General features: G+C 41.8%; 2 protein-coding genes across 6 annotated transcripts in view; one reads left to right on the top strand and one right to left on the bottom strand.

Moving 5' to 3' along the window:
- Window positions 1–21333, top strand: part of CENPP (centromere protein P) — a 475725-nt gene that overhangs the window by 237070 nt on the left and 217322 nt on the right. The window lies entirely within an intron of this gene.
- The window catches only part of ASPN (asporin), a 60300-nt gene that overhangs the window by 24962 nt on the left and 14005 nt on the right, over window positions 1–21333 (bottom strand). The window contains exon 1 of one of the 2 annotated variants that reach the window (XM_088456897.1): window positions 20238–20475. The exons of the other annotated variant lie outside the window; for it this stretch is intronic. The gene's annotated coding sequence lies outside the window, so the exon portion shown is untranslated. Of the gene's footprint in view, window positions 1–20237; window positions 20476–21333 lie in introns of those variants that run through there. 2 annotated transcript variants of the gene reach the window in all.

Below are 21333 nucleotides of genomic sequence, written 5' to 3'. Positions count from 1 at the left end.
ACTTGTTACATCTCATCATGGTTCGTCCAGGTGCACAGTTGTACACTTTATCTGGATTTGTTCCTAAATCCAAATTCCCAATGTCTCCTGTGCTATTAGCGGCATACTAGATCAGTTAACATGTATGGCAGCTGAATCAGCCACACATTTCCCGGGCAGAATGTCTGCCAAACAGTATCTCTATAGAGACTTAGCTAATGTTGATCTTGGACATATTGGAAAATTATATTACAGGAACAAAGTTACAAGCACAAAAACATTGATGTCATGTCAGTGTGAGAAAAAATATATTATTTTTTCTTTTCAAATTAAACATTATACAGATCTCACTAAAGGCTTTTTGTAGGAACGATCACCTATGTTATAAGTACATGTTTGCGGGCTGGATCCCATTACAAATGATGTGTTAGATTACAGTTTATGGTTTTATCAAGGAAATCTTGAAGTATTATCTCTGGCCAATGGGTCAAGAGGACGAAATCCCAATATGAAGTATTATTACAGAAGCTGTATATGATGAGTGCATAATGAGTCTGTACAGTGTGTAATAAGTAGTTTGCCTTGGACCATACTAGGTCTCTTTCCAAAGACAACAACACATTGAGTCATCAAGGCACCGCCCCCTCCAGCGAGTCACATAAATGGGGCAGAGCCACAATAACACAATTTGCACCATCAGGCCCTGCCCACCAAGTTTTCATGGCCTCACCCACTTTACAAGGAAAATAAGCAAGATCCGAAAGCAGTGACCTACTCTCCCTGAGATCTGGGGCCTCCCAGACACTCAGAGAGTAGGCAAGTATGGTTATTATTAAGTTTAGCAAGATTAAGCTAGCAGTGCCGACAGCCTGGGCAATGTATGAACGGTCAGTTCGCCTGACCGTTCCGTCCGCTGCAGCTATCGACAGCTGCAGTGGGCGATGCATAATCCCCACAGCAAGGACAGCACTGTCCCTGCTTCGGCGCCTGCCAGCTCCAGGGGCTGCACACCAGATCTCATAATGCTTGCGAGATCCCTTAAATGCTTAGTGGAGCGGGCTGGGAGTGAGACACAGCACATTAGCACTAGGCTGATGCGCTGTGAGCTCTAGCGGGGATCGCCGGAGTGGGGAGTTTTCACTCCGGCCAATGAGATGTTAATACATCTCATCGTTAGTGCTTCCTGCTTCGCCTCGGAAGATATATTGTGACGCTGCAACTGCCGACGCTGGGTACACACATCATCTAATATGTACTCGGGAGGTTCTTAGAAGCCAACAAATAATACAATCAACTGGAAATCCCCCCACCAAGTGTATAACTGGGACCACATGATATTTTAATATAATGTTTTCAAAATAACATTTGCCAGAAGAACAATGTTTTTATCAAACATTTTATGTTTTTTTTCACTTTAACATTTGAGTTATCTCTACATATAAAACCTACTTACCTGTTCTCTACCAAAATGTCCAAGAGGACGACCAGGAGAGTAGACCAGTCTACTAGAAGAAATCTCTTAGAGGGGGGGACTGAAATGTAGTCATGTAACTAACAAGACACCTATAGAATCATTGTGTCAATATCATCATTCAGCTAGAATGCTTATCTCAAGCTTGTATCAATTGTTGCTCTCCCACAACCAACCTCAAAAAGAAACACATGAATTAGCGTGGAAACGAGATATAGGTGAGACCCTGACCCCCAAGGAATGGCCCGAAATCAGGCTAGAAATTGTCAAAAGCTCAATTTTGGTACCAATAAAAGAAAATTCCTACAAACTTTACTGTCGCTGGTACTTGGTGCCCACCCATCTTCATTCTATATATTTTAATATATTTCTTGTCTTGTGACTTGTGGTCAGCGGGAAACCTGCTTCATATACAGTATGGTGGACATGTCCTTTAATCAAACAATATTGGGTTGAGATTAGAGCTATAGTCAATCTACAAATCCCAAACTCTACTTTTTACACCCTACTATCTCGACCCATTCCTAATACTCTGGGTCCACAGCAAGAATTGATCAAGTTTATATTAAATGTCAAATCGCAGCTTGCTGAAAATCTTAGCGCTATTTGGTCCACCTATAGGTTAGAACGCATTACATCCGGACAAATTATTTTGAGGCTGAACTGAACCCCACACCCCCTCCCAGCCTCGCTCTCCTCATACCTAAAGCAGATGATACTCGTAGCTTGCATTGATTGGTTCCCACCCCCTCCTCCTTCCTTTCTTCCCTACTTCCCCCTTCCTTCTCTCTTTTCTTTCTCTTCATTATATATTCTTCTGTACCTTATCAGACAGACATGTTGCCCGTTTTGCAATGTTTATCCCACTTTTGTTATTTCTCATTGTAATGTCTTGTATATGTTCTTCTGCATTTACCACATAACATTTTCTGTAATGCATTATATTTAAATAAAAAAAACATAAAAACAAATGTATGTTCTAGAACACAATTTTGCCTACTCTCCCATAATATACGAGAGACCGCCCAGACTCCCTGGAGAAATGGCTACCCTCCCAGATCCCTCTGCCCTTTCTGTGAAATGGGCTGGGCACTGGTGAAACGATATATGTAATCAGGTATACCTCACCCTACCCTTTTACTTCACTGCATAGGGGACCATGCTGACACACAACACATCGTCATTCGCCCTGCACTTGATGCTAAGGCCATTTAAAGTTCACAAAACTATTTATTATTTACAAGTATTTAATGATAACTACATTTAGTGTCTGACTGATCCGCACTGCAGACTGTGTGTGGGTGAGTATTATGAAACTACTGTAGATGCAAGTGAGCCATACAGTATAATTACTTATCATCTGACATAATCATTCTGGTTCAGATGACATATTCCATGTGCTAGAACATTACATTTCTTTTAAGCTTAAGTCATTAATATGTTCTTTATTTTCAGTGCTGCTGGAACTTTCCTCTATGACTTGTACTAAATTATTGCCATCTCTTCCTATTTCACTCTTCTGTAAGGAATGAATGTTATTTGGGAAAGCTGAAAAATAACCTTTCAAGATCACCACTAATTTGGTATAATTTATATGATGTCTGATGTAACGATGTGCCTGTATCTCAGTCAGAAACGTCTTTCTCATTACTGTGAAGATTGCTGTGTATGTGTTCATAGTCCTGTCCATCGCCTTTTAGGTTGCTGCCGTGTTCTGCATTTCTAGGTACTCAGTCAATAGTTGTTCTCAGCTTGCAGTGGTCTAATGGGAAAGATGAAGGGAACCCGACCAAAATTAAATTTTTAGACAGAAAAATACGTCCTGCAGGCGCCATCTATGTATTTTTAAATCCACAAACTCTTAAAGAATGAGTTATTGTAACCCAAACTAACCACTGCTGGTTTGAAACACAAACCACAAACATGCCGCAGAAGGGATTCTTATAAATTACATCGAGCTATAACTATGAATGCGGATATATCATTATGCTTTGCTAAATGTGCCTATGCTGCTGATTTATAAAACCAGGTCTCACATTTTTCTTTTCACAAGTTTTCATGGTGGAATATGATCATTCGTACAACACAAACCACTCATTAATTGCATTCATGTCTCATGGGCTATTTAATCATGTATATTTCTGTTAAGACATTGAGAAACATTCTCTCTGAATACAAAGAGCAGCGACTCTATGTTTTATTTGGTGTGGTTACAACACGTTTTGGTTATTTAGTGTGACCATCACACATTTTTTATTTCAAACTTTGAGTGAAGAACAAAAAAATAAAGATGTGATTTGTACTTGATTGCTTTCCATCTTGTCCTCAAGCAAAACAGTAGAGAACCTAGTACTCAGATTTGGGGAACCACCATAGACAGCACTGTACTGAAGGAGTAGCCAGATAGGTAATCACACGCCAGATGTAAAGGTGCGTACACACGGGACGATTTTTTCCACGAACGAAATCGTCCTGTGTGTCCCCAGCAGGGGTGTGCTCAGTGTTGTTAACGGCACTGAGCACAAACACTGAACAGAATGATTACGTTCAATACCGGGCTCCCTACCTCTTCCCCGAACATGTTCAACCTGACAATATCGTCAGGTTGGACAGGAGGTTCGGGCGATGAACGGCAACTACCACCTACAAACAGGAGCTCGCATGGGTAGTTATCGTTCATCGTTTTGGGGCTGAAACTGGACGATTTCTTTGAACGACTGAATGATAACAACATCATTATCGTTCAGTCGTCCAAAAAATCGACCCGAGTATATGCACCTTAAGTCAAATTACCCCAACATTTTTAAAAAATATTGTCTAGGAGGAAATGGTCAAAGTGGAATGGGTCAAAGAAAATGATGTCCAAGTAACTTTTGGATTTAGGAATCTGAAGTTTATTTGGGAGTGAACCCGGTGCAGACTCTGAAAAAAAAAATCTCAGAACTTTAAATAAATTGATGGAGTTAAAATACTCAATTAGCCTGGAAAAAAAAAACAATATGTTACATGTTATGAAGTAACATTGTAAAGAGGCCTTAAATGTCGTGTGGTTCTCTCTTGCTGCCCTCTCGCTCATAGGGGTCAATTCAATTAGGTGCGAGATGGGTCCTAACTCGCACTGAATTCTCAGAGGAAACTCACAATTTTTTGTGCCTACTCTCCAGCCAACCCCCATCCACGAGCAGGGAAAATATAGGGGACATTTTTTATTTTAAGGTAAAAATGTTGGGACGAAGTACAAAACCTCTGCTACACCCCTCCCAATGAATGATCATGCACTTAAAGAGGTTTAAATAGCATAATTTAGGCAACAATAACATGTCATCTTTCAGGTGAATTTCTCTCTAAAAAAAAAAAAAAGCTCATTAACAGGTTAAATGATGTGGGACAGGTATGTGGAGGTGTAAATGATGTGGGACAGGTATGTGGAGGTGTAAATTATGTGGGACAGGTATGTGGAGATGTAAATTATGTGGGACAGGTATTTGGAGGTGTAAATGATGTGGGAGAGGTGTGTGGAGGTGTACATGATGTGAGGCAAGTGCATGGAGGTGTACATGATGTGGGACCAGGTACATGAAGGTGTAAATGATGTGGAACAGGTACATGGAGGTGTAAATCATGTGGGACAGGTATGTGCAGGTGTAAATGATGTTTGACAGGTACATGGAGGTGTAAATGCTAATGGACAGGTATGTGAAGGAGTAAATTATTTGGGGCAGGTACTTGGAGGTGTAAATTATGTGGGACAGGTGCGTGGAGGTGTAATTGATGTGGGGCAGGTACATGGAGGTGTAAATCATGTGGGACAGGTACATGGAGGTGTAAATCATGTGGGACAGGTATGTGGAGGTGTGAATGATGTGGGACAAGTGCATGGAGGTGTACATGATGTGGGACAGGTACGTGGAGGTGTACATGCTAATGGACAGGTATGTGAAGGTGTCAATTATTTAGGACAGGCATGTGGAGGTGTACATGATGTGGGGCAGGTATGTGGAGGTGTACATGATGTGGGGCAGGTACGTGGAGGTGTAAATGATGTGGGGCAGGTACGTGGAGGTGTACATGCTAATGGACAGGTATGTGAAGGTGTCAATTATTTAGGACAGGCATGTGGAGGTGTACATGATGTGGGGCAGGCATGTGGAGGTGTACATGATGTGGGGCAAGTACGTGGAGGTGTAAATGATGTGGGGCAGGTACGTGGAGGTGTAAATTATGTGGGACAGGTGCGTGGAGGAGTACATGATGTGGGACAGGTGCTTGGAGGTGTACATGATGTGGGGCAGGTATGTTGAAGTGTACATGATGTGGGGCATGTATGTGGAGGTGTAAATTATGTGGGGCAGGTATATGGAGGCGTAATGATGTATGGAAGGTGCATAGAGGTGTGGATCATGTATGTATATGATGCGGGACAGGTATGTTGAGGTGTAAATTAAATGGGACAGGTATGTGGAGGTGTAAATGATGTGGAACAGGTACATGGAGGTGTAATTCTATGTTGGACAGGTACATGGAGGTGTAAATGATGTGGGACATGTGTTGTGTTGATAGGAGAGCAGTTTTTGAACTTCTTGATCTTTAAATTTTTTTTTATAAATGGTAGGCAGCAAGTGTTTTTCAGCAAATTAAAGTCTGTATAATATTTTGAGGTGCAGGTAAATGTATTTAAAGTAATTTTTCATTGTTTTATGGTGTTTGAAAAAAAGTTGGAAAAACTTTTAACTCACAGCTGTAAGTTCAAAAGACCTTTCCCATAAAAGCAATACCCCCTCGTACCTGTCCTACAACATTTACCCCATTTTTTAGATTTTTTTTCACCTGAAAACTGACTTGTCATTATTGGCCATACTGTGCTATTTGATTGCCTCCTTGTGTGTGATTATTCAATGTCAGGGGTGTACCAGAGGTTCTGCACTGTGTCCTAGACTTTTGTTATTTTTCCATCCTTACCCATACTGAGGGGGTTGCTGTGAAGTTTGTATGGGAGTCTGGAATTGAGTTGCAGGATTGTGTGGAGAAGATTTTTACCAGCTAAATCACATTGCCAGTCTAAATTCCTGGCACATCGCACTGAATTGGATCACGCCCATAATATCAACATTGACCATGTCGACATTCGGCATGTAGTTGCTTGCTTGATTTTAATGCAACTTCATTTAGAATAAATGACCTGGGACCAGACTATGAAGAAACCCACAGTAACAGTTAATGAAGAATAAACTGTTGTTGCAAAGATGCAATTATACTATTTAACTATTTAATATATAGTGTGGATGGGTTTAGAAGAGAACGTAAAGGAAGTGGAGATATAACAATTAGGTAAAGACACTCCCTACATCTCCAGTTGTTGCAAGAGGCCTAGTAAGCCACTGAACCACATATTGTTTCCCTTAATGGAAGTCTCTTGTTTTATGAAATCAAATCATAGTTCCCAAATTTCTCACGTCTGCTGACATTGCACATCTCTCTTTTTGCAGTAATTCTCCTTCCCGCCATTTGTCATATATAAATGCACTCAACTATTAATGGTTCCACCTATTTGTATTCGATCATCTGAACAGCACTATGAGAATAGTGCCACCCATCCCTGGTACTCCCATTGTTCCATTAATTTATGTTTTTTAATAACTTTATTTCTACTGGCAAAAAAATACCTGAAATAAACAACATTGGGCACTGAATGTGACTGAAATCAGCAATTAGCTAACAGAACATATCACAATGCGAGTAACAAAATAAGGAGCTCATTCAGTGCCGCTCGCACGCACTGTGCGCTCGCAAGTGGGCCGATGTTTGCGGATGCGCCGCGTGCGCTCGCCTCGATGAGCGACTGAAGTTTAGTCGCTACGGGGCTTGCAACAAGACGGGGCGGCTGTCGGACAGCTCGCCCCGTTTTGTGGTCGGGTAGGGGGGGTGGCTGGACAAACGCAGACGTTCCCTTAGGAACGCCTGGCGTTTGGTGGGTGGACAAACTGACATCACTACTGATGTCAGTAGTGGACTTCCTGCTCTATTAGAGCAGGGAGTCCACTCGGCCTTGCGGCAGCCTAGACCGTACCGCAGGGTCTTGTCGCAAGGCCGATGGTCGCGATTATCGCGATGGTCTCCTGGCCACTCGCACAAGCTGTGGGTGGTCTCCCACAGCTTTGCGAGAGGCCGGAGAAAAAAGAAAAACGTCTACAGACCCAGCGAGCGGCCAGTAGCTGCGAGCGGGTCTGAATCAGGGCCTAAGTGTTGAACATAGTGACATAATAACAAGAGAACCCAAGAGTATGACTTGGATGAAAGTTGATTGTTTATATGTTTGGAAAATTACTTTAATATAGGGGGGAGAAGGAAGGAAGGGGGAGGGATGGGAATTTAAGGAGAGACCAAGTTCCCCAACAATTCTGAGACATGCACTCGCATTGAGGAGAAGCTCTAGCTGTTTGGCATGTGTGTTAAACACAAACCACACAACAACCACCAAGGTAGGTGGTCAGCTGAGATATTACAGCACTACATTATTAGGAAAGTGGAAAATACCTACCAATGTCTTCACATAAATCCATTGTGTGTTGATGGGTTTTTTTCTCCCATAAATGGGTGCAATCACATAGTCATGCTTTCCCTTATAATGTGCTGCAGATTTTCTTCACTCCCATTTAATTTTACTGCAGTAGCATTAAACATACTGTACATAGAACTAAGTACAGGTTGAGTCTCCCATATCCAAATATTCCGAATTACGGAATAATTTTGGCATGACTGAGATAATAGTAGTATGTATGATGCTGGTGCTGTTAGGCTCAGACTTAGCAGAAGGATTTTTATTTGTATGTGCTAATAAGAGACTTTAACCATTATTTGCTTTGGCTACAGCTTTATTTATAATGCAATGGCATAATGACACTTTCATAGCTGAGAATAGAGAGCTGTCTGAGATAGCTATTCAGGCATTTAGTGACTGGACTGGTGCCACACAATGCCAGGCTCTAATTAAACTCTAAAAGGAATATAAATAGATGTTATCTATTAGGCATTTACAGAAATGAAATACCTTTTTGTGTTGCATTTTGTTATCATTCCTACTGTGTATTTGTCCAGTAGAATGTACTTTTTGCCAGATCTTATAAATGTTATAGAAAGGGAATCTGTCATTGGTATATTTAACCCATTCTACTTTCTTTGCCATGTTACAATTGCAGCCTGAAGCGTTTCTTTTGTGGGAAAGTCATGTAATCATATGTAAAAACCAGGACATTATAGCAGTATATTCAAGTTCTACATCAGGTGATGACCAGACTTCATCAATATTCACATGCTCCGTTTAATACTTAGATGGAATTTCTGTAGTAACTATTCGTAAAGTTGGCCACACAAGTAATAATTATCATTCAGACCTTGGAACGAAAATTCAAATGTATGTTAAATCCATTTGATGTAACCGGGTTGGAAGCCATCTAACTAAATCCTGACGCCGCAAGCCCGAACACTGAAAATCCCGACTGGGGCATGTAAGTACCCTAAACCTCCCCTCTCCCCCCTCTAACCCTAACCTCCCTTAGTAGTGCCTAACCCTAACCTCCCCCCGGTGGTGCCTAACCTCTCCTCGGGGGTGCATAAACCTAACCCACACTGAGTCCCCACACCCTAAACCTAACCCTCCTGGGGTCGTTCCTAACCTCCCCCAGGGGTGCCTAAGCCTAACCCCCCCACACTCCCCGTACCCTAAACCTAACCCTCCCAGGGTGGTGCCTAAACCTAAGTCCCCCCGGGAGTCCCTAACCCTCCCACCCCGACGCTAAGCGCTACCAGTCTCTGTCTTACCTTAGTTCGGGAAGTCGTCTTTCTAGATTCCGGTGTCGAGATTTAGATGGGCGTAGGTATTTTGACGCCTGTCCCTAGTCCCGCGTCTTTATTTAGACATCGGGATTTAGTCAGACGTCCTCCCGGCCGTCTGCATTTTGACTGTATCCCGATGTAACCACCCTGTCTGAACAACTGCTTTCATCAGTTTTGTAGCGTTTGAGAGCAAACCGACAATTGTCATTTGCTCACATACATTTCCAGATTTTCATTCCAACCAACCAAGTTGTTGGCTGGTTGGAATGATAATCTTTAGATGTGTGGCCAGCTTAAATTCTTAAAAAAAAAAAAAGACTTAAAACTATATTAAAATGTGCTATTTAGTGAAAAGCTTAATGCAGTGGCTCCCAAACTGGGTTCCATGGCACCCTGGGGTGCCGGGGGGTCACTTGCAGTGATGCCATGGTCCAGTAGTCCAGTACCAAATAAAATTATTTATAGTCAGCGTGATAAGCAAAACCAGTGCTGGTGGTTGCAAAATCCTTAAATATGTGGACAACCCTGTCACCACCACACAACTGAACTTATGGATGATAGGTAAGCACAATTTACTTAATTGAGTAATTTTATGGATTTTCTCAATAAAAAACATTTAGCCTAGGAGTGCCCTAAAAATAATGCTGGTACTCTAGGGTCATGATCCAAGGAAGTGTGGGAGCCACTGGCTTAATGTATGGTTTGAAGACTACTAATACTTATCACTCATTTAGTATTATTTTGGTAGCATATCTATAGATCAGTTGTATATTTGTCAAAATATGTAGTGCTTTAATACTTTGTGGTGCCATAATAATAATACTCATTGATGACCAAATGTATTTGTACACACCTCCAGCTTCATACTTTCACTCTACGCACCACGGGCTGCAGTTCCCATTAATCCAGCTCTGTGTTCCATTCTTAAATCCTTTGGCAATTTAAAAAAAAACCTTAGCAGGGCAGTCATGGAAAGCGAAGCCAAAAACCTCTTTTCCACTGTAACCACATAATTCCCTTGCCTTCAGGCTCACCAGTTTCATATAGGAGACAAATAGAAATGGTACCTAACAGACGGCCTTGTCCTTGGAAGACCAGATCTGTAAATTCTTGCTCTGTGACTGACATCCCCAGAGCCCCCGCACTCAATTTAAAGAAAACTACAGGCCCTCTTGTAATCAGGACCGTCCTTTGTAATGCTAGATCTACAAGACACAAGACTGCTACAATTGCTGACCTTATTGAATCTACAGCTCTTGCTTGTATTACAGAGACTTGGCTAGACAAAGATGCAGCACCTTTCTTGGAAGCTGCAGTTCCAACAAATTATTCTATCATTCACATTCCAAGACTGAACCGCAGGGGAGGTGGAGTGGCCATCTGCTTTAAAAAAGCATTTAAATGGAAATCACTCACTAATTTGAGTGCATCGCTGCTTTGAGTTCTGCAGAATTAGGATTCAGAATACTTCTCATTTACTGCCCCCCTGGATATGGAAATATATTTCTACAAGAATTTGCAGATATTGTTGCTGGACTAGTTCTTGAGCATCAAAGGTGGCTGATCCTTGAGGATTTCAGTGCATTGGTTGATGATTAGCCCTCACACCTTGGCCAAAGCCTCCTGTGCAAAATTAATTCTCTGGTGAGTGAATGCACACAAGTCACTCCTTCTGCTTCACATAAAAGTGGTCACACTCTTGATCTTGTCTTCCAGATTGGATAAGAAGTCTCTGACCTAAATATAAACCCAGTCACATGGTCATAGTGCCACTCAATTTGTTGCTCAGTCGTAACCCCTCAAAATAGAACTTTACCCGTGGAGTTGACCAGGTATCGTCCAAGGAGTGGCCTGACTCCCCAAGCTCTTGCTGAACCCTGTATTTATCTGCGGTAATGGGGGCCAGTGAAGATTCTTGTTACCTAGTCCGTGTCAGGTTGTGGCCTAAGATCGTCCGTTACTCACCGCAGTGCCGGCTTCCCCTGATCCCTCGGGTGGTCAGACAGCAGATGCAGCGGCGGGTGACGCACTGAGCATTTTTCTTAGTGCCATGTGGACATCCGTCTGCCGCGTCGTGCACTGAGCATTTTTCTTAGTGCCATGTGGACATCCGTCTGCCGCGTCGTGCCTTGGTTACTGCGGTTGCCGTCATGGACCCGGCCATGACAGTTCACATCACCTGACTACCCTTTACCCAATGGTAGCATGGCAGTGGTCAGCTGACGCTGTCCACCTATGATCTGCTACCTTAGGGTATAAAGCCTGTCACCGGACGGAAGGAAGTTGCTTGTGCAATGTTGTCGCTATCCAGTGTTTATTGCTGCTACCTCGTTCCAGTTTCTCTCCTCGTGTTATCCTTGTGTTTAGAAGTACCAACTCCTTGTGCAACAGAGCATCCTAACATCTTGCCTGTGTGCCAACAAATACCTATTCTTTGTGCAACATTGCATTCTATAACATCTCGTCTGTGTGCGGAACAACTGCTAATTCTTTGTGCAAAAGTGAGTCATCTAACATCTCGCCTGTGTGCCAAACAACTGCCAACTCCTTGTACAGCAGTGTGTCCTATACATCTCACCTGTGTGCTCAGCAAGTGCCTATCCATTGTGCAACAGAGCGTATCAACACCATACCTTGCGTAATCATCAACTGCCCTCTTGGTGTGTAATTGGGCGTCAGGACACCACACCAGAGTGTATCACCAGCTCCACCCCTTGGTACAACTCTGTGTCAAATTACCTTCATTTGTGTACTATGACAAGTGCCAACTCCCGCCGCAATTGTGCATCAAAGATCTCTCTAGTGTACAAGTTGCATTCTATTCATTGGTGCAGTATGCGTCTTACAGAAATAGTCTTCTAGGGCCGCTGGAGTAATTTCTGTATTCCCGTGGGTACCAGACACCTGACCAAAGGACCGCCAGCTGGGTGCAGCTAATACCATATCCCGGTTGGAGGGGTCACTGGTGAACACCTCCCGGCTGGTTAGGCTCTGCACCTTTGGTCAGGTCTCGCCAACATCTGGTATTCGTGGATGACTCCTTCTTCAGCCCAGGACCTCAGCTTCCATTCCCTCAGCAAGGGATTCCACACAAGCAGCCGTGACAGTCCGTTACTATAACAAGGATTTCACAGCTGAAATGGATATTATAGCTCCTGTGCATATACGACCTTGCATACCACTTAATCAAGCCTCTTGGTTTGTTAGTGAACTCAAGAAAAGGGGTCATAGACTTGAATGGTGATGGAGGAAGATGAACCTGGTAGAGGATAAGTTAAAACTAATCAAACATATTGGAGAATATCAATCAACAATCAGAACACAGAGATCCTTTCAAATTAGATCAAGGCAGCAAACAAGAGACCACCAGCTCAGCTATTCCGTAAAGTGAAGATGCATTGCAAACCAGCATGCCTGCAGCCTAATAAATCCTTCTCTCTGTCAAGATAAAACGAGTTTTCAAAATTCTTTGCAGATAAAGTATCTTCCTTCCGGGCTGGAATCCCTACAGTGACATCAAAGGAGTGCCAAACTACCAAGCCTGCCAAGGTGAGCCACCTGTCTCCATGGAACAGCTAAGACACTCTTTTATTATTTGCAGCCACAGCCTTAGGTGGGGTTGGTTATAACACTTCTCCACTCCTGTCCCGCCTCTTAGATCTGCCACTGCCACAAATCCAAACAATGTTTTGTAAGCTAGTTTAGAATAGAACATTTGGATTTTCAATATTTCATCAATAAATGTCAATTCTAAAAGTTCAGACATTGCTAAAATTACCCGAATGTTGCGTCCCACCAAATGTGATCTGAACCCTTCTTTAACTAAGCTTCTAATAGGGTTTATGGACATGCTTGGTCCTGTATTTGCAAAAATTATTAATAATATTGTATAGGGTCCCTTGCGCACTGTATGAGGTTGGAGGTTAGAGGTTACTTGGGTGTGCTGCTGGTGAAAAAGAGAGAGGTTGCCTTTCCTCTCGTATCAATGGAGAAAGGGGGAAAGAATTACTGCGCTCACCCTTGATGTATTGTATGCGTTTAGTGCGTATGTTTAGCACTCTCTGAGAATAATCAATTATATATATATATATATATATATATATATATATAAAGAGGAGTATCTGAATGTACTACAGAGAAGAGGAAATGGTAGTGCTTAAAATATTTTACTATGTCATCATAAATAAACAATACAATGAAAAAATTAATAAACTGATTGAAACAAATCAGTGGGCAAGATTCTATTCAGCGCTATGTAAATAGCTCCGGGAGATAGTCATCGCGATGTTAGGTCGGGGAAGGCTCGTTATCGCGCCTTAAACAGGGTGTTTAGGCGCAATAACGGGCATTCCCCGACCTAACTTCGACAAAAGTCCCGGCGCGAGGCTGTTTTCCAAGGGCGAAGGGCAGAAAACAGCCTCGCGCCGGGACTTTTGTCGGATTTGTGCTCTCATCCCCGGAGGGATGAGAGAAGAAATCATTAGTCGGACTTGGCAGCGCGGTGTATTGAATAGCTCCGGGAGCTCACTCCTGGAGCTATTTACATCACGCTGAATAGAATCGTGCCCAAAGAATCTAAATGGTCATCAATATCCCCTACTGCATCATAAAAACACAATATAAACAATATAAATAATGTAGGCAATGGATACAGTTAGTGGCCTCTATCCATTGGTTGGTCCTGTTCATGGTTGGACCAACGTTGTCAGGTGACTAAATGTCTTTTCCTCCTTTGTTAATTCAAAGTATCCATAAGATCAAATAATAGTTTTGTTGGTATTATTGCAAAGTCTGTTGGTCTGTACTAGTTGCAGCGGCGTCCCGCTGATAGTGATATGCAGTTAGTCCGTGACGATCAGTGTGGTGCAGGTACAGATATCATGCTGGTAGGTATGAGTGGACCGGCACAGTGCTTGATCGGGAGCTGTGGACTGTGTTACCTCTCCGGACTCTCGAGTCAGTCTTGTTGGGAGACGTGCCCGGAGCCCGGTGGTCACAGGGGTGCTACTGTGTGGGGAGGGGATGTCATCAGTTCGGGCCTTCAGGGGGCCCTCTCGCCGGGTGCCCCTGCCACTGCGGAGACTTACCTGATTGTCCCTGCACTGTCTGTCTCTCTGTACCAGGATCCTGTCACACTGCTGGCCGCAGCGTACTTCTTCATCCGCCGACTTCCTTGTTGGTCCGGTCACGTGCCTGCTGTGACGCTGACGTCCGTATCTGCCATTTTCCATGCGATTTTGGCAGCGCTGATACCGGCACCAACGTGGGATTCCGGCGGCAGAGTGGTAAGTATTAAAAATATGGGTACAGGGTGTTTGGTGTGGGCCCCTGGACCCGTGTGCGCTGCACACCCTGCACCCATTATAGAAACACCCCTGCCTGGTCTACCACTGCTATGCAGATGAAAAAGAATTGCACTTCTTGGAGATGGTGCAAAATGTAGCTGCCAGGCTATTAATCTACCAGCACCATTCCTGCCACATAACACCCTTTATCTACTCCCTTCACTGGCTGCCTGTAAGATGGCGAATCAATTTCAAGATTGGATTACTGACTTTCAAAGCCCTACATGACCATGGCCCAAGGTACTTGAAGCAGATTACTGTGATCCATCGACAAAGGACTAACAGTACCTAGAATCTCCCGGAATTCATTTGGGGTTCGAGCTTTCAGCTTAGTGTCTCTGACTCTATGGAACTCACTTCCCCACACAGTTCGAGAAGCCTCCACTCTAGAGTTCTTCAAAAACTTTTCAGTTCACCCAAGCATTTCACTAATGTCCCTTGTTACACTTGGCAAATTTAAAGCACGTTGAGTCCTGTTAGGAGAAGAGTGCTATATAAATAACATTATTATTATTATTAATATTAATAATAATAATAATAATAATATGTATAACATCATATTTAGGCTACTAATAGAAAGCACACCAGTGTGTTTGTTTTTTTCAAAGTGCTTAACGTGTAATGGGTAATAATAATTCTGGCACCAGGAACTTCCTCAGCAGTTTGACATACACTGTTGAAGTCTGCTAACATTTGGAGCCCAGTATTTTATGTCTGACCGAGGGATTATTCAACTATGTGTTTTTGCAACTGGTAGTCTAATCTGTAGACGAAGACGATAACAATGAAGTTACCTTTCTGGAGGGAGTTCAGGCTTCTGTCTATCAGCAGGCTGAGAAATAGGAAATGCCTAGTCTAACTACATTATTCTCATATGCAGAGAAAAAAACAAAAGGGATTAGTCTGCTTGCTGGGTTCAGATAAAAGCAATTTCTGCTTAGTTTCCAATGGATCATAGTCCATATTGGCAAGTTGTTATAGAAATGTAAGTACTCGTCTGTTTAAACAAAGCATCATTCAGGCAAGGGGCTGCTCTAATGTTTGTTCAGCAAGAAGAGCTGAAGCGGAGTTGAACGCAAGTCAGTTTTGCAGAGTGTTTTGTACTGAGCATGCTCCACAGCACAAGTGCACACAGCTGCAGGTGATACCATTACACCATTCAGTGGCTTCTCTGCTTGCGGCGTAAAAGGTGTAATTGTGGTAACTGGGTGTTTCCACACAGGCTAAGTATAGTATTTGTGTGTAAATGGCACTGCAGGTTATGCAGAGTTGTGTGTACCTGTAAATATGCTGTTTTCATATCTGTTGCACCAAGGATAGGGCACTGATGACTATGACAGCTAAGAAACCCCAGTATACAAATGCAGAGATACATGCAACTCCGCATACAGGTGACTATAAGCATTTATTTTCATGCATGCAATGTGGGAGCCATTACGGCCGGCTTAGGTTCTACTCTACATCAGCACCATAATGTCCCTGTAAGCAAATGGGTAACATTGAAAATATAATTTCATTTCTTTCTGCTTTATTGTAAACCTATGTAATCTCCTTCAGACCTGAGGAAGAGGCTCTCAGCTTTCCCTCTCTTGGGGGTATTTTTTGCTATAGTGAGAGTTTTTATAAATAGAGATGTTGCCTATAGCAACCAATCAGATTCTACTTAACATCTAACAAGCACATTCTAGAAGATGATAGCTAGAATCTGATTGGTTGCTATGGGCAACATCTTCACTTCTAAAAACCCTCACTTTAGTAAATTTACCCCTTGTAGTCTAATACCTCTTCCCTTATTTGTTAGTCCTCTTTAGGTCAGGTATATTGGCCTGCATAGATATGATATTATGCTGGCTTCTAAAGCCGTAGTAACATTCACCCTGTGTATTTTATTGTATGATTTAGGGGTCTATGTGCTAATAATCTCGCACTTTTTAATGAAAATATCCCCGCTAATATCCCTGCTGTCTCTGTGCGTTATATCCCTGGCATATTGCGGAAGTCTTTCACGTTTGTGAAAAGACTTCTCCGGGGGAAGCTGACACTGCCCATGCGCACAGTGTCAGCTTCCGGAGCCAGCTCATGGAGCTTCCATAGGCTTACTTAAAACTTTGCTTTTTGGAGTTTCTTACATAGGGGTCAGATCGTAGTCCCCATTGATAATAATGGGGACTGCAATCTGCAGCGCTAATTAGCACTCTGCCAGAGATTTCTGAGAAATTTGTATATAAATACAAAAGATAAAATTATGCAGTAACTGCAGTTTCTACATAATTATATGTAAAAGAAAACACAACAAACAGCTTGATACATAGGCCCCTCAGTGTTCACTTCCATGTAGTAACTTGCACTTTATATGAATTTGTAAATGAAAGTCTGCCAAGGTAAAAGTCTATAAACGCACCCTATTTATCACTATTGTCAACAGTAACATGAAATGCTGGAAGGTATGTGCATATGTCATTATTAGTGAGGCTTTATTTTTAACAAAAGTTACCTTTATCTAAATACTTTCTGGAGAGTATCCACAGCCCGTGACTCCAGAACTGTCTTATACTGTACTTGAGAAGGTTCCAGCCGGGATGTAGATACATTACCTACAGCCTGGATGCCAGTTGTTGAAATCCCAGCGCCGGAATCATGACCTGGTACAGAACACCCGACCTGGAATTTTCGACAGCTGGCAAGTATAGCGGGGGGAGTTAGCTGTTAGCTGCGGGGGAGGGTGGGTTATGTTTAGGCACCATGGGGGGGTTATGGTTAGGCTACGGGGGGTTAGTGTTATGCTATGGCCGGGAGGTTTAGGTACCACGGGGATGGTTAGGCACTTAGGGGGGAGGGTTAGGGGGTTAGGTTCAGGCACCAAGGGGGGAGGGTTAGGTTTAGGCACTAACGGGGAGGGTTAGGATGGGAGGGTTAGGCTACAGTAACAGCGGATTAGGGGGAGAAGGGAGGAGGGTTGGCATACTCACAGAGCCCCGGTCGGGATACTGCTGTCGGTCTTTTGATAGTTGGCATCCTGACTGCCAGTATTTCATACCCAACCCGTTCCAGCCACATGTCTCCATAACATAGGGAGATTGAATTTGCTGTTTATATTGCTATGTTCGAATAACAAACGACTCTGTTGTACATCTGATACTGTCATATTTTATCTGACAGTTGAAGAGCATTTTAATCTAGCAACAATTAGATCTCTGGCTCATTTGCATAGTGACATATGTTTAGAAATACTGATAAAGGTAGTATTCTCAACAAAGGTTTCCTGGAAATTATTGCAGAACTACATTTGGAAATGGTGGGAATTCCACTTGATATCAAGGACGTTTTGAGAATAGCTATGATTTATTAGTGTTTTACAGTGGTATAGAATTAAGGGGCCCATTTATAAAGTGGTTTCTGCATAATTTTATGAATTGTAGCTAATTCTCTAATAGCCTAATGCAGGAGATTTCACAGAAATTTCCTGCAGAAGTCTAATAAAGGCTGCAGTCCCCATTATTATCAATGCAAACGAAGATCTGACCCCTTTATACCAAACTCTAAAAAGCAGAGTTTGGTCCCATTAGTTTACACCATCTGCAGATAGTTTACAATGTTTTAAGCCTATGGAGGATTTATTCGAAGGTGAGAGATGTTCCGACCCCTCTCCTGCAGTTCCCGGCCGGTTCCAGAAACTGACACTGCATGCATGCACAATATCAGATTCCCCCGGAAGAGTCCTCCAAAATGATGGGAAGTAGGGACAGCGGTTATCGCTACTGCTGTCCCCGCGGGTTGAGTTTAGTACATAGCGGGGATATTTTCATTCACAATTAAAATATCCGCTAGGATACAGATTGTTAATAAACGCAGCAGTACCACAATTATCAATACATAGGCCCCAAAATTTTCTAATAGTATATACTGTCTTTTTTTTCTTTTATATCTTATGCCTTAAGCTGCATACACACACAACAATTTTTTGAACATAGTAAATTAACAACTTTAGTAAACGATTTTAGTTAATTTTTTCAAGGTAGAAAATAGTTTACTAATATTGTTCATTAACTCAATCGTTGTGTGTGTATGCAGCTTTAGCTTGTTAAGGTGCATACACACACAACGATTTTTTGAACGATTATCGTTAAACGATATTGTTTAACGATAATCGTTTGAAACAATCGTTCACTTTCTGAGTCAAACGATGAACGATTATTGTTCATGCGCGTTCACGTTTGTAGTTTGTAGTTCAGTCAGACTTGTCAACTCAACGATTTTCATTAAGTTAATATGCAAAAATCGTTTGTAGTTCATAAAAATCGTTCATTACATTTAAATGAACATAGTAAATGAACAACTTTAGTAAACGATTTTAGTTCATTTTTTCAAGGTAGAAAATCGTTTGCTAAAATCGTTTATTAACTAATTCGTCGTGTGTGTATGCAGCTTTAGAATTTGTTTTGTAGCTTTAGAAAAGTGACTATAAGGAAAAAATGTTTGACTTTCCACATGTAGGTACCCATGTTTGAGCGATGCTTTGTTCACTACATGCAGATTAGCACAGTGATTGTATGCACATTAAAAGAAGACTAATCTATGGGCTGTTTAGTAACATAGATAGATACATACATACATACATACATACATACATCGTACAGTAACCCATAGAAACCAATTAATAATCAGCTGCAATTGCTTCGGTGCAAGAAAAAACTGTTATTGGTGGCTGCTGTGTGCAAATTTACTTCTATGATAGCAAATAACCCCCAGCAAGGTAGTTATTTGACTGCATAAAACATACCCTATGGAAGTTTCCATTCAAGAATAGTGCAGTACATGTACTAAGAGTGAGGTATGATAAAAAATAATGTGTTTTACTGAAGAGGGTATTTAATAACAAATGTGTAAAACCTCATTTAATTGCCTTATGTACCCTATATTTATCCAAATTAACTGCTGATTAGTTGCTATGGGTGACTGTATATTTACACAGTATATGGCTTAGTTTCCTCCTTACAAGCATGCTTAGTGTTTCTGCCACTCCATCATAGAAGTGGAAAAGTTGCTTGTACCAGTTAGAGTACTTGTGTGGTGAATATAGTTATCAGCTGTGAAATCAGTGGCACCTGTTATCTTATGTATAAAAATAGGAAAAATAGATGACAAGTAAAATAGCAAGTGTTTATAATGATGCAACAAAATAAAAAACACTAAAAAAAATTTTTCATTGCTAAAAGTTTTTGTACCTATTTACTAGCTATTGTTTTATTACTTTTCTACCACAAACCATATCAATTACTGCAAATCTTTAGCTGGTAACCTTTGGCTGAGTAGGAGCAGTAATTAGGATGTTATTATAGGAAAATTAAATTGTAGGTAGATGACAGTAGCACAAAGTAGCACTGCTCTATATTTTACCCTAAGTGTAAGTTCCTCCTAGGTGTATAATAATGTTACATGTAAATGTAGAAGAAAAATTTTACGTTGCTGAAAAGTGACTTTTTCTCAGACTTCTCTTTATTTATACTTGTGCATTTCAAATGCACATATCAAGTGTAACTAGCTGCACACAACCTAAAGTTCATTCTTAACAGCCTAACCCCAATATTATATAAAAAGGAAGTACATACCTTTTTAGATTTAGAAAATTCTCCTAATTTGTAATCCACCTGAGAAGGTTATATCCAGTAACTTATGCTATACAAGCAGAAAAGGATTCAGTATTGTAATCAGGAGCACATTGTAAAATACATGATCCTGTTGGCACTGGGGATGATACTTGAGGAAACTGCTTCTTCAGATTATCCCATCTTAGTACTGAAGACAGATATTAAGAAGACTTGTTACCACTCATGTGTTTTTCATCACTGCCTGTACCAGAGCCAAAATCTATTTAACTCTAGACGTCCACTACTAGGCGATGTAAGACCCAAGGTTTAAAAGTAAGTGGCATCCTGCCATACAGAACACAGGGATCCCATTCATAGACCTGTCTGCCATCAGCCATACCAGTTACATTCTAAGTGGGTTTTTTCTTTCTTTTAATACAGTAAATTAATTGTTGGCATGGAAATCTTGATAATTGATCATTTACTTAATATCTGCATCAAATAATCAGAGAGATATTTAGGTATAATTTTACTTGCAATGTCAAGTTTATCACATTTAAATATAACTATTGCAGAGCAATTTACATAAATACATTTCTGCAGAATACACTTAATACTTGCATTGTATTATTAGCTTCCCTTATCAGAAAAGTCAAGTTACTTAGGGCCTGATTCACTACGGGATGTAACTGCGAAGGCAATAGCGATTACGCACGCAGTTCAACTGCGATAGTATTCTAATTCATTGCGATCGCAGTGCCGCCGCTGCACTACTTAAGGACGCCCACTTTACCTTACACACATCCATAATGTTTAGAAGACTGCAAAACCATTGGTACAGTCGAGTACCATCGCAGCCTAACGCAAACTTGCTCTAGCCCTGATCTTACTCAGCAATTGCTAACTTCCACGCACGCTATCAGGCCTCAGACTGCGTAGGGCATCGCAGTGGATAATTTATTCACAACCCTGCAACGTCGTCCAAATACACTGACACGCCTGCATTCGGCCGACCCCCCCCCGTTACCACCCACAAACGGCACTTCCTGTCCTGTCACTCTGCGATGGGTCTGCATAGTCACTGCGATCGCAGTCCCGATAGCCGTGGCTGGTTCAC

The sequence above is a fragment of the Taudactylus pleione genome, unplaced genomic scaffold, assembly GCF_031769625.1.
Source record: "Taudactylus pleione unplaced genomic scaffold, aTauple2 ptg000726l, whole genome shotgun sequence".
Classification (NCBI taxonomy): Eukaryota; Metazoa; Chordata; class Amphibia; order Anura; family Myobatrachidae; genus Taudactylus; species Taudactylus pleione.
This window is presented reverse-complemented; position numbering and strand designations above follow the sequence as displayed.